Source organism: Nansenia antarctica, assembly GCF_963989245.1.
Source record: "Nansenia antarctica genome assembly, chromosome: 15".
NCBI classification, from domain to species: domain Eukaryota; kingdom Metazoa; phylum Chordata; class Actinopteri; order Argentiniformes; family Microstomatidae; genus Nansenia; species Nansenia antarctica.
This window is the reverse complement of record NC_137685.1, coordinates 16,949,927-16,965,123: the sequence shown is the minus strand read 5'-3', so window position 1 is coordinate 16,965,123 and position 15,197 is coordinate 16,949,927. Positions and strand designations below refer to the sequence as shown.

Below are 15,197 nucleotides of genomic sequence, written 5' to 3'. Positions count from 1 at the left end.
CTCTTAACTTTTTCAAGATCTTTGATGGTATTACAAACATGTATTTGATGACATCATTGGTTATTTATTGTTTAACAGATATTATTATTGACAAAATACTAGTGTTCCTTATTTATTTTACATAAATGAATATTCAGATCTTTTCCATACCTCCAGAAAATGCGCCAAATAGAAGACACACATCCCCAAGTTAACAAAAGATTTCTGGAAGATGGTCTGCAAGTTGTTCATACGTCAAATTAATACTAGGCTGGACTATCCCCCGACCTTGTAATAGAACAAGCCCTCATGCGAAGTATGAAACACAACGTTTGGTTCTAGTGGATGTGGGTTCTTTCCAACCCTGCAACATCTGTAATCAACAATGCAATGAAAGAAGTGACAGGGGTAAACTATGAAACTAGTGAACAGCACAAGGACCGTTCTGCATCAACACAGGAAAGAGACAACGCAGACACTAAATAAACAGACATAGGCAGACATCAAAATACTTGATGATACTTGATTGTTGGAGTCACAAAATCTGTTGCCGGGTATGAACACCTTCAACACCTAATCACTGGTGTGACAGCCCATAATACGGTGAATGTGGACCATTCAAAAGAGGTTGGTAGAAGGGTCTTAAATCTCACAACATAGCTATCTATCTCACGGCATTTGATAACAATGTCGAAGCGAGAGGCGTTTATAGCTTCGGTCTGCAAAGAGAATGTGGAGGACTTTCTACATTTTGAAAAACTCCACGTAACTTTGGAAAGATTACACCACGATTATGAACAGCCTTCATTTAAAGGACATGGTAGGGAAAAAGGTGACAGAATATACCTTCAAGAGGAAAGCACATGCAGTCACCATGGATTACAAATCCACAGTCAAACTGAACAAATTATCTGAAGCCTTCCAAGTATGAACAAATCCACAGTCAAACTGAACAAATTATCTGAAGCCTTCCAAGTATGAACTCTGAGCCCCCCAAAGAAGAGGTCAAGCTGGTGCCCACTGCGGGGAAGAAGCAGAACAAGAAGAAGGTGGAGGAGGTGGCAGAGGAGGAGGAGGAAGAGTATGTGGTGGAGAAGGTTCTAGACCGCATGGTGGTCAAGGATCGGGTGGAGTTCCTGCTCAAGTGGAAAGGCTTCTCAGACGATGACAACACGTGGGAGCCGCAGGGCAACCTGGACTGGCCGGACCTCATCGCCGAGTACATGCAGAACCACAAGCCCACAGAGAGCGACAACAAGAAAGAGACTGCGGGAGGGAAGAGGAAGACGACGGACCGACTAGAGCCCCCCAAAGAAGAGGTCAAGCTGGTGCCCACTGCGGGGAAGAAGCAGAACAAGAAGGTGGAGGAGGTGGCAGAGGAGGAGGAGGAAGAGTATGTGGTGGAGAAGTTTCTAGACCGCAGGATGGTCAAGGGTCGGGTGGAGTTCCTGCTCAAGTGGAAAGGCTTCTCAGACGATGACAACACGTGGGAGCCGCAGGGCAACCTGGACTGCCCAGATCTCATCGCCGAGTACATGCAGAACCACAAGCCCACCGAGAGCGACAACAAGAAAGAGACCGCGGGAGGGAAGAGGAAGACGACGGACCCTGAGGAGGCGGGAGGAGAGGAGAGCCGGCCCAAGAAGAGGAAAGACGAGGCAGAGAAACCGCGGGGCTTCGCCAGAGGCCTTAATCCGGAACGCATCATAGGAGCCACAGACTCATGTTCCTCATGAAATGGAAGAACTCTGATGAGATGGACCTGGTCCCGGCCAAGGAGGCCAAAATCAAGTGTCCCAAGGTGCTCATCTACTTCTACCAGGAACGTCTGACGTGGCACTAAAGTGGAAGGAGGGGAGTGGGTCGTCCGCGGGGGGGCGGAGGAGGGGTTGGGGGGAGGGGTGTGGCTTCTTTCATTACTACTCTTTCACGCTACACAGTATTCATATGACGTTTATTGGTTCTTACTAAAGTGTTACATTGACTCATGTCTCTCGGTTTATGGCGTCACGGTTTTCCAGGGGTTACTTTTAATTGTTTGATGTTTTTGGACAATAAATCTTTTTTTTTTGTTAAAAAAATAAATATATATATATATATATATATATCTTTATTTGCGTTCACATTTTACAATACACCTGGATGGCAGCAGTGTTCTTCTCTTTTCAACTCTAATAAACATGTTCATGGAACCCCAGTGGAGGGTATCAAACGTAACTGGCCTGCTCTGGTGATGGAGCTAAATGAAGAGGCTGTGGGAGGAAATGCCCAAGCCCAAGGCCTCCTAGGTCAAATCCAGCCGTATAGCTTTATCGCCTGGACTTACGCACTGGCTGATGTGCTACCGGTGATGACCAAATTGAACTTGGTTTTCCAGAAAGACGACGTAAATCTGGCCATGATCCGACCAATGGTTCACGCATCCGTAGCGGCACTAACACAGCTACGAGATGCCCCAGGCCCAGAAGAAGTTAAGTTCCAGGCGGACTGCCAAGACGGCCTGTACAATGATGTCAGAGTGACACATGTAGGTGACCGGTCCGTTCAGGCGTTTAAAAATGCCCGAGCACGCTACATCCAGCATCTAGTAGATGCACTACACGAGTGATTCCCCGAAGATTCCCTAGATGTACTGAACAGCTTCGACATCCTTCTGAACCCCTCCCAATACCCACAGACGCAGGATGGTAAGTAGAAGCTAGGCCTATTTAATTAAGTTGGTTGCAAAATGCATAGTATAATTCTTTAAATAGGCCTATCCTTTTTGAATAACCTAAAATGCTTGTCTAAATTGCGAAATGTAGACTATGGCCGCCGCCCATCATAGGCTAATAATAATTATCATCATCATAATAACAATAATAATTATTAGGCTATAATAACAACAATGATGAAAACAACAGGATAACATTTAAACCTTCCTACTTTTCAGTTAATCTGGCTGTTGATGTCATTTTGTCATAAAAAAAAAACAGGCCATCACTGATTCATTATCACTCATTCCGTCCACTCAGCGCTTGAAGAATATGCCGAACCGGCCATCCAGACCATCATTGGTCATTTTGGCCAAGAAATTACCAGCGATGATGACTCAGCACCAGCCACAGCCCCGGTCATCGATGCCACAAACGTGCAACGAGATGCCATCGGTGTCATGACAGCGCTTCGTGGTTATGGGGGCTTGCGTTTCTCAACAGCCTGCGAAGTCCTCATCCGAGACTTCAGCGAAATTTACCCAGAGTGGGCCACACTGGCCAACATAGCCTGCTTGATTCCCGTCTCCAGTGTGCCTGAACCCAATTAAAACTGCGCACCGAAGTCGCCTTGGGGAGGGCAAGGTCACACGGCTAATGCGCATTGCAAGTTGCGGAGAGACACTTTGCACCTTTGATTTCAAGTCCGCAGCTGCACGCTTCAATGCTTTCAAAAAGCGACGTAATAAGTAGCTGAATGATATGAGCAGCCATTGTTATTTTTTTGTTTATTTTCAGAGTTTTTACTCTAGGCTATTTTATTTAAGGCTATCCCCTATCTGAGAAAAGGCATAGGCGTATGCGCATTGCAAGTTCATTTAAATCCTATGTTAGAAAGGTTCCAATATTGAACGTGCCACTCTGCTGGCCCACGACTCACAAATGGACTCCGCTGAACGTTTGATGGAGCGCCTGCTCTCTTCCATGAGACAACAGATCTCAGCCAGTCCCAAGACCAAGACCACCAACAGGGCAATCCAGACAGACTTGCTCGGCAGCACAACCAACCAATCAGACATGGCTTCCGTAACTCCCCCTCCTCCCCCTTCCACTTCCTGCTGCTACCCCAAACCCTCCTCCTCCCCCACCCCCACCCCTGCCAGGCACCACTTATGGTGCACCACTTATGGCACACTTTTGGTGCGCCACCCCTGGTGCACCCCCACCACCTCCTCCTTTACCTGGGATGCCACCTCCTCCTCCACCACCTCTACCAGGGATGGGGCAGGGAGGTCCACCTCCTCCCCCTCCCCTGCCTGGTATGGGCCCCCCACCTCCCCCTCCCCTGCCTGGTATGGGCCCCCCACCTCCCCCTCCCCTGCCTGGTATGGGTCCCCCTCCCCCACCACCCCCTCCCCCAGGTATTGGAGGAGGTATTATTGTGCCCCAGAACGTGCAGTTCTTGGGGGCATCCTACTACGCTCCTCTCCCCAAGGCCAGCCGCTGTCCCACACTGCGCATGAAGAAGCTCAACTGGCAGAAGCTGCCCTCCAGAGTGGTGTCTGAAAGCCAATCCATGTGGTCGTCAGTGCAGTCTGATTCCCTGGAACCTGACTACTCCAGCATTGAGGAGCTCTTCTGTCTGCCAGTGACTGACTCAAAGGCCAAAAGTACCAACACTACGGTCAAACGAGAGCCCAAAGAGATATCCTTCATTGATGCCAAGAAAAATCTAAATTTGAACATATTCTTGAAGCAGTTCAGATGCTCACATAAAGACTTTGTAGCTATGATCCAAAATGGGGACCGTTCCAAGTTTGACGTCGAGGTGCTGAAACAGATGCAGACGTTACTGCCGGAGAAACATGAGATTGAGAACCTCAAGTCATACCAAGGGGAGATAGAGAAGCTGGCCGGTGTGGATCGGTTCTACCTCGAGCTCCTATCAGTTTCATGCTACACCATGAGGATCGAGTGCATGCTTCTCTGTGAGGAGACCGCTTCTGTGTTAAAGATGCTGCAACCCAAAGCTGAGCTGCTGGACGCAGCCTGTGAGAGTTTGATGGAGAGCACTCGCCTTCCAAGTTTCTGCAAGCTCATACTTGACATTGGAAACTTCCTCAACTATGGGAGTCACACAGGCAATGCAGATGGCTTCAAGATCAGCACCTTGCTGAAGCTCACAGAAACCAAAGCCAACAAGTCCCGTATCACATTGCTCCATCACATCCTGGAGGAGGCGGAGAAAACCCATGCTGACTTGCTGAACCTTCCGGATGATCTAGAGATCTGTGAAAAGGCTGCTGGAATAAATGTGGATTCTATTCAGGCGGAGTCGAGCTCACTGGTCAAACGGTTGAAGGGTTCTGAGAAAAAAGTGTCCTCTTCTTCTCAGGAGGATATCAAGCAGCAGTATCTCACTGCTATGAAGGGGAACCTGGAGGCCTGTGAGGAGCTGCAGGAGCTCTTTGCCTCCATCGAAAAGAAGAAGGAAGAGCTAGCAGAGTATCTGTGTGAGGACACGTCCCGCCTCTCACTAGAGGAGCTGTTCAACACCATCAAGACCTTCAGAGGACTCTTCCTTAAAGCAATCAAGGACAACCAGACCTGGAGAGAGCAGGCCATCAAGGCAGAGAAGAGGAAGAAACAGCAAGAGGAGGATGACGCCAAGAGACCGAGGGGGGAGAACGGAAAAATAATTCGTAAAGCCCCCCCAGTTCAGGAGGAGGGCTGCATCAAAGACCACCTGTTGGCTGACATCAAGAAGGGCTATGCACTAAGGAAGAACACCAGGGCCCAGGCAGACAGGGGCAGCCTGCCCTCTAATGACAAGAAAAGGGATAGCACCCAGCCTGAACATGCCAAGCTTGAGCGATCATCAGCCGTAGATACCCAAGATGGCATAGAAGTGGACAAGGTGGCATCAACCATTCAGCAAGGATCGCAGGACAGACTGCCACACACAGGGGAGTCCACATCAGGCCTTCCAACAGGACTCAAACTGGATTCATCAGAGACCATCGCCCCCCTCAATCCTGGATTGGATCCCCTGCTCAAGGAGGGATCTTCAGAGAGAGATGAGGGCATGGCTACTGAATCCGGGGTTGAGGTTAAGGATGTGAACCGTAACGAATTATCCTCTACTGGGGATGCTACTAGGGAAGGAAACACAGAAACAAAGGTGATGGATCAGAGAGGGGCTGATGGAACGGTGGTGGATGGGTGTCCAGTGTCAGCACCTACCTTGGCCACAGTTGACGGAGACATAAAGTCCAAAGAAAAGACGCAGCAAAGGAGTAGGGGTAGATTTCAACCATTATGGCTTGCGGCTCTGTTCGAAGGCCTTGGCTTCCAATCGAGTCACACTCGAAAATGAGCCATAGGGGTAGAAAAAGGAATCGGGATTGGCCCTTAATGTATTCCTCTCTACCGGTGCCATACTCTCACACATCCACCAGGGGGACCAAACACTTTTGAGATTGCCAGTCTCAAACCCTTCCAACCTCAAAGCCAGTGCTAATGCTTTTAGTACTTCTTCCTGCCAATTACAATAAATAAACATCAACAAATCTTTGGAAAAAATAAAAATAAATAAAAGAAAGGTTCCAATATTCTAAGTTCATGATTATTATATTTGGTTAGCATTTCCACCTTAAGAGCTAAGCTGTGCGTAATATCACCTGCCACCTTAAGTGCGCAGTGCATTCAGGACCGCATTGATTCAGATCGGAGAAGAAGTTGAAAGTACCACAAGTTTCTCATGTTACAACTCCAGTCAGTTAGCCAGCGGTGTGACATCAACAGTAAGGCAACAGTAACACTACTGTTATTTTATGAAACTCCATTGTCAGATGTTGTTGTAATTGTTATTTCATTTTTATGAATCTGTAATTATGAGTCAACGACGGGTTTTGCAAGAACCACACATACACCCATTGTAGTGTTTGCAATCATCCTACCCATGCCTGAACTGTACCCTGCCTGAACCCACTAAAGAAACCTGAACACAAAGTCAATCTCCTGTCATGTGTGTCCTGATCGACGCCCCGGGGGCGAATGGAGCATACTCTCATTGAACTATTCACCTTATACAGTCCTTTCCCATAACCTCACTAACAGCCTATTTATTTTCAAAGTTTTATTCTATTTTATTTTATCTGATAAAAGGCATATGAACGGAAATTAGGCTAGCCTATGTGTCACGCCAGAAGCCTACATGTAACCTCTTGCACTTTTCAATAAAATGTTATAAATCTAGACATTGTGGTATTTCTTTATATACGTATCCCAGCCTGCCTATCAATTGTTTCTCAATAAACAGTTATGTTCTCCTCATTGTCTTACTCCCGAGTCCGATTAAGTATGATTTGACAGGCAGCTAAACTAAATGCCTTCCCAACCAGCGAGACCTGGTTATAGAAATGACGTTGTTTTATTGATAAAAAAGGGTAAAACTGGAAAGAGAAAATAGAAAACTCACATTAATCCCAAACAATTTAACAGACTTCAGTTAACGTAATGTGGAGTCCGTTCATTGATCGATGCAGTCTGTTCAGTTCCCAGTGTGGCGCGCGTTCAGCGCTGGACATATGGCATAGCGCGCATGCGAATCATGAAAGCCTATATTATTATATTTATTATATAGCTCGCATCTAATCGTATCGGATGAGAAATAGACATTAAACGGCATATATAGGCTACACAACAGTAATCACCGCGACAAACAGCTATATTATATTTTAATATGATGACCGGAATATCTCACGTTTGTCCGGTAAATTGAAATCTTCCCGGACACGTTGACCGACACCAATTTTTTCTAACGGAAACCCTGACACACACACAATAACTTGTGTACGTTCGTACACAACAAACAAAACCACACTAACAAAAAACAAACAAACAAGCTTCTAACAAAGCTAGATAGCTAACAAGCCAACACCTGTGTGGCTAGCCTAGTAAACACTGACACAGCTTAGCATGTAACTCAGTACACTAGTTAACAAACTAACACGTTTGGCTATGGAATGTGATTACATAGTTAACAAACTAACATGTTTGGCTATGGAATGTAACCTACTACATAGTTAACAAACTAACACATTTGGCTATGCCATGTAACTCACTGTCGGTGTGTCGGCAATAAACATACAAACTTGTACATACACACAGCTTAGTAAACAATGCAGGGGGGTATTCCACGTACGTTGATTAGTATATCAGCGATTAAAATAAAAGCCGCGTTCAGGCAACTCGTGAATGGGATTCAAGCCTCAGGTGATTCCTCGAACGAGGATCAGGCTTATGTCATCAGTGTTCACAGAAGACGAAAAATAAGATGTAAAATAGTGCAATACTGCTGCAATTAACAAGGCGAGGGAAATGGTTTGGCAAGAAATTGCTGACCGATTAAATGCGTAGGTCATACTAGCCCCAGTTATTGTTAAATGTTCATATTTTAATGAATGAATATTTACTACTGTGGTGATATCAGTAGCAGGCTACATATAGTCATATTGTCACGATGACATAGTGGTTTTGACCGCTGCCATAGTATTAAATCATAATTTTAAGACGATGGTTCAAATCCCTCTTCAGACACACTTTTTACTGCATTTCGTTGTCTGAATCTAATCTAAAATCTCATCTAAAAAAGTATGTAGGCTATAAAATGATGGTGTAGAGTAGACTCAGAGGATGTGTCAGAGTTGACTGAAGATGGTGCCGTTGCTGATGACAGCGAGGACACACAAGTAAAACAGCTCCAGATTAACCAGTTTCTGATCAGCCAGATGGAGAATCCACAGACCATGCCAAAGTACCAGAGGAACTAGCAGAAGCCTCAGATCTGTATGACAGTGTTATGGCTGCCACCATAACCGGGACAAAGCAAGTGAATTACTCCAGATCATAGCTCAGCGCTTGGAGGCAGAGAAGACAACCTTGGTAGATGACCGGACAGCAGCACTCTGGCCACAGTATATGGAGATGATTGACCTAGTCCGTGCATTCATCAGATTGGAGAAAACTGGAAATTGGGATCAGCACCTTGATACCCTGACAGACATGATGCCATTCATTCCGGCTGCCTCCGGACATAGCTTGTATGTGAAATATACAATAATCCTATAATTCTATACCCGCACCTGCTAACTGTAACTTGAATACACAGCGAAAATGTGGGCCAAATACAATTCTCTTCGTCGTTGATTTGAATGTGAACGATTGATAGCTTTTCCAAATGTCTCTTAACTTTTTCTAGATCTTTGATGGTATTACAAACATGTATTTGATGACATCATTGGTTATTTATTGTTTAACAGATATTATTATTGACAAAATACTAGTGTTCCTTCTTTATTTTACATAAATGAATATTCAGATCTTTTCCATACCTCCAGAAAATGCGCCAAATAGAAGACACACATCCCCAAGTTAACAAAAGATTTCTGGAAGATGGTCTGCAAGTTGTTCATACGTCAAATTAATACTAGGCTGGACTATCCCCCGACCTTGTAATAGAACAAGCCCTCATGCGAAGTATGAAACACAACGTTTGGTTCTAGTGGATGTGGGTTCTTTCCAACCCTGCAACATCTGAAATCAACAATGCAATGAAAGAAGTGACAGGGGTAAACTATGAAACTAGTGAACAGCACAAGGACCGTTCTGCATCAACACAGGAAAGAGACAACGCAGACACTAAATAAACAGACATCTGAGAGAGACAGTTGACTTCTGACAGAGACCGTTTACTTCTGATAGAGACAGTTTACTTCTGACAGAGACAGTTGACTTCTGAGAGAGACAGTTTACTTCTGACAGAGACAGTTGACTTCTGACAGAGACAGTTGACGTGTTGAGGGTTTCTGACACCGTGAGAAGAGGAGGGAGATGGCGGCCGTGCTGCTCCATGTGCTCGAGCGGCCCGAGCTCAACCAGCTGCCCAAGGCGGTGCAGAACAAGCTCGAGCGCCGCCTCACAGACCTGCAGCGCGAGAACGGCGCCCTCAGAACGCAGCGCGAGCGGCTCACCTCGGACTGGGAGCAGCAGTTCTTTGACGTGGAGAAGCGTCTGACGGACAGCCAGGAGCAGGTGGTGTCTCACACCCGCGTCTACACCGCCCTGAAGTACGATAACAGGCAGCTCGTTGAGGAACTGAACAAACTGAAAGGTCTGGATGATGAATCATCAGGAGAGAAACCAGGAGAAACACAGGGCAAGGCTAAGTATGAGATCGAGGCTGAGAGGAGAGAGCTGGCTCGCCTGCTGGAGAAGAGGACCCAGGAGGTGGACAATCTCACTGAGGACCTGAAGCGTCTGGACGCCAAGCTGCTGGAGACCAACACAGCCAAGGTGGCGCTGCAGCTCCAACTGGACGAGGTACAGTCAGCAGAGGTGTCCATCCAGCACCGTGAGAGGCGTGTGCAGCAGGAGAAGGAGCTCCTGCAGAACCAGAACAACTGGCTGAGCGCCGAGCTGAAGAAGAAGACGGAGGAGCTGCTGGCCGGAGGCAGAGACCACGACAAGCTGACCGGAGCTGGCCGGAGGCAGAGACCACGACAAGCTGACAAGCTGACTTTTTATTTTATTTTATTTTATCTGATAAAAGGCATATGAACGGAAATTAGGCTAGCCTATGTGTCACGCCAGAAGCCTACATGTAACCTCTTGCACTTTTCAATAAAATGTTATAAATCTAGACATTGTGGTATTTCTTTATATACGTATCCCAGCCTGCCTATCAATTGTTTCTCAATAAACAGTTATGTTCTCCTCATTGTCATACTCCCGAGTCCGATTAAGTATGATTTGACAGGCAGCTAAACTAAATGCCTTCCCAACCAGCGAGACCTGGTTATAGAAATGACGTTGTTTTATTGATAAAAAAGGGTAAAACTGGAAAGAGAAAATAGAAAACTCACATTAATCCCAAACAATTTAACAGACTTCAGTTAACGTAATGTGGAGTCCGTTCATTGATCGATGCAGTCTGTTCAGTTCCCAGTGTGGCGCGCGTTCAGCGCTGGACATATGGCATAGCGCGCATGCGAATCATGAAAGCCTATATTATTATATTTATTATATAGCTCGCATCTAATCGTATCGGATGAGAAATAGACATTAAATGGCATATATAGGCTACACAACAGTAATCACCGCGACAAACATCTATATTATATTTTAATATGATGACCGGAATATCTCACATTTGTCCGGTAAATTGAAATCTTCCCGGACACGTTGACCGACACCAATTTTTTCTAACGAAAACCCTGACACACACACAATAACTTGTGTACGTTCGTAGACAACAAACAAAACCACACTAACAAAAAACAAACAAACAAGCTTCTAACAAAGCTAGATAGCTAACAAGCCAACACCTGTGTGGCTAGCCTAGTAAACACTGACACAGCTTAGCATGTAACTCAGTACACTAGTGAACAAACTAACACGTTTGGCTATGGAATGTGATTACATAGTTAACAAACTAACATGTTTGGCTATGGAATGTAACCTACTACATAGTTAACAAACTAACACATTTGGCTATGCCATGTAACTCACTGTCGGTGTGTCGGCAATAAACATACAAACTTGTACATACACACAGCTTAGTTAACAATGCAGGGGGGTATTCCACGTACGTTGATTAGTATATCAGTGATTAAAATAAAAGCCGCGTTCAGGCAACTCGTGAATGGGATTCAAGCCTCAGGTGATTCCTCGAACGAGGATCAGGCTTATGTCATCAGTGTTCACAGAAGACGAAAAATAAGATGTAAAATAGTGCAATACTGCCGCAATTAACAAGGCGAGGGAAATGGTTTGGCAAGAAATTGCTGACCGATTAAATGCGTAGGTCATACTAGCCCCAGTTATTGTTAAATGTTCATATTTTAATGAATGAATATTTACTACTGTGGTGATATCAGTAGCAGGCTACATATAGTCATATTGTCACGATGACATAGTGGTTTTGACCGCTGCCATAGTATTAAATCATCATTTTAAGATGATGGTTCAAATCCCTCTTCAGACACACGTTTTACTGCATTTCGTTGTCTGAATCTAATCTAAAATCTCATCTAAAAAAGTATGTAGGCTATAAAATGATGGTGTAGAGTAGACTCAGAGGATGTATCAGAGTTGACTGAAGATGGTGCCGTTGCTGATGACAGCGAGGACACACAAGTAAAACAGCTCCAGATTAACCAGTTTCTGATCAGCCAGATGGAGAATCCACAGACCATGCCAAAGTACCAGAGGAACTAGCAGAAGCCTCAGATCTGTATGACAGTGTTATGGCTGCCACCATAACCGGGACAAAGCAAGTGAATTACTCCAGATCATAGCTCAGCGCTTGGAGGCAGAGAAGACAACCTTGGTAGATGACCGGACAGCAGCACTCTGGCCACAGTACATGGAGATGATTGACCTAGTCCGTGCATTCATCAGATTGGAGAAAACTGGAAATTGGGATCAGCACCTTGATAATTAATAATTAATACTAGGCTGGACTATCCCCCGACCTTGTAATAGAACAAGCCCTCATGCGAAGTATGAAACACCATGTTTGGTTCTAGTGGATGTGGGTTCTTTCCAACCCTACAACATCTGAAATCAACAATGCAATAAAAGAAGTGACAGGGGTAAACTATGAAACTAGTGAACAGCACAAGGACCGTTCTGCATCAACACAGGAAAGAGACAACGCAGACACTAAATAAACAGACATAGGCAGACATCAAAATACTTGATGATACTTGATTGTTGGAGTCACAAAATCTGTTGCCGGGTATGAACACCTTCAACACCTAATCACTGGTGTGACAGCCCATAATACGGTGAATGTGGACCATTCAAAAGAGGTTGGTAGAAGGGTCTTAAATCTCACAACATAGCTATCTATCTCACGGCATTTGATAACAATGTCGAAGCGAGAGGCGTTTAAAGCTTCGGTCTGCAAAGAGAATGTGGAGGACTTTCTACATTTCGAAAAACTCCACGTAAGTTCTAACTTTGGAAAGATTACACCACGATTATGAACAGCCTTCATTTAAAGGACATGGTAGGGAAAAAGGTGACAGAATATACCTTCAAGAGGAAAGCACATGCAGTCACCATGGATTACAAATCCACAGTCAAACTGAACAAATTATCTGAAAACTTCCAAGTATGAACTCTGTGGGTATCCACCTGCGCTCTGCTCAAAAACAGTGTTTCTCCCAGTGAACAAACCCCAAATTGCAAAAGCAATATGGAACGCAGTCCCTCATGATGGTGCCAGAAAGAGACATCCCGTACTTTACTTTACTTTTATTTATTTGTATAGCACTTATTAAGACAGCAGTCACAAAGTGCTTCACAGTACATTTGGTAGAATATTGCATAACACAGCAATAAACAGCCAGTGTAATTCATAAAAAAGTAAACAAGCATTTCACACAAGCAATAAAACAAATGATAAAATGAACGAATGATAAAATCAATGCAAATATCAGAAGTAAAAAGAGAAAACAACGTATAAAAATGCCATCCTATATAAGTGGGTTTTTAAACGTTTTTTAAAAAGTGGTACAGACCCAGCTAACCTGACAGTGAGGGGGAGGCGATTCCATAATGTTGGAGCTCCAACAGTAAAAGCACGGCCACCCTTTGTTTTGAGCCAGGTGTGTTTTAAGGAGGGATTTAAAAATCTCCAGGGTCTGAGCGGCCCGTACGTGGAGGGGGATGCTGTTCCAAAGTTTAGGTGCAGCAGCCGCAAAGCCTCATGGTCATGGGTAAAGGTGAGCCCATGTGACTGTGGCGTCGTGTTGAAGACAGGCTGAAAGCGATGCAAATGACTCCACCCTGCCCCCACTGTGATAGATGACACCAGTCCAGTATGGAGGGTTACCTGCTGGTTGCCACCTCCAAAGTGAGTTTCTTTAATCTCTCTGCTATATTTACAAGAATAGTTCTCACTATAGTCTACGTCAGTCATGTCAAATTCAAATACACAGGGGGCCAAAATAAAAAATTGTTACAAGTGGAGGGCCGGGCTGGTTCAATGTTTATTAAAACTCGCAATTATTGCACATATTGAACCAATACCAATAACACAGCCTATATTGCACTTAACATTAATCATTAAATTAAATTAAGTAAAACATAAATAAAATCAGTTGCAATATTTTCTCAAGGCTCTTTCAGTAATGAATTGAAAACGTTTTTTTTCTCTTCTTTTTTTTAACAGGTAAACAGCAAAATGTAATTTTCATTCAAAGCTCAATGGCAAGATAAATGCAAAAATGAAACAGCATGCATTAAAAAACAAATCAGTTTGCTGCTCTGATCCTCACCAATGACTGTCTTTTATAATAAAATTAGAAAAGTTAGTGCAAACGTGCAAAACAGTTGCATTAATTTCTTAGGCAACATTTCCCTGGGTCCATTCAACTGGAGAAAAAAATAATAATTCCCTTCAAAGAAATATCAAGTCCAAGTCCTTTCTGCTCACTTGTCTGAGGCTGAGCCCGATACTTGGTGTCTCATCTTGAGTACAAGTTCATTAATGTTTGGGGTCAGGCTCTGAGCTGAGGAAATCCTCAGGATTGAGTTCAGGTGTTCATCAGTAAGATGCACATGCCCAAGATGCTATGTGATATTTTGTTTAGTTTCATTAACGAAAACAGTAGTTCACACACGTATGTGCTGCCAAACATAGACAGCGTGCGAGCAACTTGGGTGCGCAGCTCAGGCATTGTGTCGGGGATGAAACGAGCAAACTCAGCAGCGCCACGGACGCCATTTTGCCTTCAGTGTGTCATTACTCATTACAGCTCCATTTGGAGATTTGCTGATGCACTTTCCACGTCAACTGCAAATGGATTGCTGAGCAGTTGAAGCCTGCTTTTTTGGGCTTCAAAGTCGGAAAATCTCCGCCTGAATTCGGCGGTTTGTCAGCAAACTGTGTACTCGGGAATTGACGGCGATGTTCAGACCTCCACTGTGACTGTGCTGCTACTGCTCATGACTAGTACTGACGTGAGGAGAAGACGCGGGGTCGCGCTCGCTCGCGGGCACTCGGTACGCGCCAATGCACTCGCAGTGCATCTTGGGACTTGTAGTATTATGGTGCTGCGGGCACAGAATACTGCGGGCCGGTTTTAATAGTAATTAAATATCATCCCGCGGGCGAGAGAGAACTCATTCACGGGCCTGATCTGGTCCGCGGGCCTTGACTTTGACACATGTGGTCTACGTGAATAACTACGTCATTCTGGGTCAGGGTTTCTCTCAAACTCCTCAGTCTTTCAAACTGGTGCTTGATATTGTAAATGTGCCTGGAGAAGTTTGAGAGGTGTTCCTGTGTGAGCTCCACCAACTTCTCAATGGAGGTATTCATCAGAGCAACGCATCCGGGTACTTTCCCCTCCCGTAATGTCCACGCCCCTTTTTGGGTGATAGAAGAGTAGAAGTTTGACTGGCGGTCAATGGGAATTTCTGTTCTTTGCTACTTTAATCAGATAAAATAAG

At 44.8% G+C, this 15,197-nt stretch overlaps 2 pseudogenes across 2 annotated transcripts; both read left to right on the top strand.

The window, feature by feature from the left end:
* Positions 1 to 956: 956 nt before the first annotated feature.
* LOC308171200 (chromobox protein homolog 1-like) lies at positions 957 to 1,822 on the top strand (annotated as a pseudogene). The gene has a single exon. The product of its transcript is annotated as a chromobox protein homolog 1-like (transcript).
* A 1,792-nt stretch (positions 1,823 to 3,614) lies between these two features.
* LOC308171199 (inverted formin-2-like) lies at positions 3,615 to 11,951 on the top strand (annotated as a pseudogene). Its single transcript has 3 exons — positions 3,615 to 5,472; positions 9,558 to 10,222; positions 11,801 to 11,951. The product of its transcript is annotated as an inverted formin-2-like (transcript).
* The last annotated feature ends 3,246 nt before the right edge of the window (positions 11,952 to 15,197 follow it).